The sequence below is a fragment of the Sinocyclocheilus anshuiensis genome, unplaced genomic scaffold (assembly GCF_001515605.1).
Source record: "Sinocyclocheilus anshuiensis isolate Anshui unplaced genomic scaffold, SAMN03320099.WGS_v1.1 scaffold126, whole genome shotgun sequence".
NCBI classification, from domain to species: domain Eukaryota; kingdom Metazoa; phylum Chordata; class Actinopteri; order Cypriniformes; family Cyprinidae; genus Sinocyclocheilus; species Sinocyclocheilus anshuiensis.
Genome location: NW_015546026.1, coordinates 416,878 through 419,626, shown reverse-complemented (window position 1 = coordinate 419,626; position 2,749 = coordinate 416,878). Strand labels below are relative to the sequence as shown.

At 38.3% G+C, this 2,749-nt stretch overlaps 1 pseudogene; it reads left to right on the top strand.

Annotated features, from left to right (window-relative positions):
• The first annotated feature begins 1,327 nt into the window (after positions 1-1,327).
• Positions 1,328-2,749, top strand: part of LOC107698661 (uncharacterized) — a 41,328-nt pseudogene continuing 39,906 nt past the window's right edge.

Genomic DNA, 2,749 nt, shown 5'->3' with positions numbered 1-2,749 from the left:
CAAAATGGTTTGGCCCGATAATGGCCCAGATCCAGCAGGCCGGAAGAAATAACTCGGCCCGGCTGCGGTTGCCAGACTCGGCATGGACATGGGATGAATGACGCACCAGAATCGGCCCAAATACAGTGGCCTGAGTCCGGCTGCCAAAACTGCCCGCATTGGGCCACAATCACGCCGACAAGAATTGAAACACTTAGCCAGTACTGGTCCGAGTCTGGGTACTGAAACTGAGCCAACACCACTGGCATTGGGCCACAATCACACCGACGAGAAATGAAACACTCAGCCAGTACTGGCCCGAGTCATGCCGACACCTAGCCGGTACTAGTCTTGTTCGCTAAAAAAAAAAAATATATATATATATATATATACTTACACGTACTTATACAGAATTACAACTTCTAAAATATGTGTATTAAAGACTCCTTCCAGTTTTTATATAAAACCAGAGCTTTGAATAATTTGTTTTTCCACAAAATGACATTGTTACCTTAAAATCCTTAAGATGGCATCTACTTCCAACTAAAATAAAATATATATTTTTCAGTGTCCTTGTTAAGCCTGCATGTACTTATGCATGTCAACTAAATATCAAGTCAAGTCAAGTCAAGTCTGCTTTATTGTCAATTCTTCCACATGTACAGCACATACACACAGAGAATTGAAATTGCGTTACTCTCAGACCCTTGGTGCATACAGATAACACTAACAGTAGAACATAAATACAGATTTAATATGTCACCTTTACAAAGATTAAGGGTTTGGCCCTTACACCATTTCTTTTTATGGCATCCCCACCTACTACCCCATGAATTACCCCATAACATCCATATGTGCTCCTGAAGACCTTGATTAGCTGGATCAGGTGTGCTTGATTATGGTTGGAGCACAACTCTGCAGGACTGCGGCTCTCCAGGACCGGGGTTCACGGCCCCTGCTCTAGCACTATGTCAGCAAACTCATAATTATAGCTTCATTATAAATAAACATTACTTGGATATTATATGTGTAGAACGGTTTATTAAAATGATAATATATGTTAGATTATCAAATGTTTACTCACCAGGGTAACAAGTTCTTCTGGTTTTCTGGCAATTAGCAGCACAAAAAGCCTGTCTGGTTTTGACATTAGATGTCAAAGCTGGTGCGCATGTCTTCAAACTCATATAGCAAAAATAATGTTAAAGTTCCCTTAACCCCTTTAAGCTTGTTTCATTATATGAATTAAATCATTAATTTCCAAATGTAGTTAAAGAAAAAAGAGAATAAAAGGAAAAAAAATATTAATAGGAATTAAAATAAAAAATACACTAACAAATAACATAACATGGGCAGGTAAAAGATATTATGTTTAAGTTTAAGTGTCACTGCTACATACTATTTACCACATTGTAAACAGAGACCTACCCCCCAGCACTCAACCTAAACTGGTCCGGGTCTGCATGCCCATATCTCAGCCAAAATCAGACCAGCCCTTATGGTCCATAATCGGGCAGAATGTGGCTAAATGTGCCGTGTCTCAGTGCAAATCTGGCCAGATCTGCATATCCAAAGCCTTGCCAACTCTGGCAACCATTACTGGGCCAGAGCTGGCTCACTTTCGGTGAGCTGCTGCCAGAACACAGCCGAGTGAGCCGACACTCAGCCGCAATTGGCCCGATTGCGCTGGCTACCTGGGATTATACAGAGGCAAGATGAAAAGAAAACTTTTCTAAAGACTGCCAGTTCCCCACAGAGATACATTCATATAAACTCTCATACCAGACGACTTGCATTTTTTACGAGTCACGAGTCCAAGTCAAGTCCCAAGTCATTATTTATGCGACTTAAGTGCGACTCGAGTCCAAGTCGCAGACTTGAGTTTCTATCTCTGCATTTGAACTTAATCTTTATTTGAGTAAAGTTTTTTTTTTTTACATTTAAGTACAAATTGTGGGTACATCTCATGTCCGTGAAGTATATATATATATATATTTTTTTTTTAACATTTAAGTACAAATTGTGGGTACATCTCATGTGCGTGAAGTATATTTTTTAATATATTTTCATCAATATAAAGCCCCAATGCTTAATTTTCTAGTACAAAATTATATTTGTCCCAATCACAAAAATGATACACAACCCTGTTATTCAGCTGTCCAATTTTATAAAGAAAATTACCTCAAATATAAATAAATTTCATAGTTTTGCCTTCAGTTAGATTAGGTAATCAAGACATTTGGGTGTGCTCTTCAAAGATAATAAGTGTTTATTGTGATATAACTTGTTTTATTTGTACCCGAAAAACCATTGTCAACTACCCTGCAAACATGTCCTTGCGGGGCCCATATGAAGAGCGTGCAAAGTAAATATCTTTAGCAACAGTGTGAAAGTGAATAGCACATAACTGCAAAATTAGCCTTACTAATTTAGTAATAATAAACATGTCTATTGGTACAATGCAGTGTTGCCAGACGTACGATATATCGTATCTGTAGATAATTTTTAGTGATGGAAAAATGAATCTTTGCGAAGCACCGAGGCTTTCCCCTCAACTGTATTGTAAAAAGGTTCATTACTCAAAGCTTTTCAAGACGGTGCACACTAACGACATCTTGCGGTCAAAAGGTGGAAAAAGCTGCCTTTGCGTCCCAGACGATCCAGCCATTTTTGGACAGCTTCAGATAATAAATTAGTTTGTGCTATGAAAACCTGTATAAAGCAAAGAAAATATGAAGTCTATATAAATAAGTCTTCATGTCAGTCATTG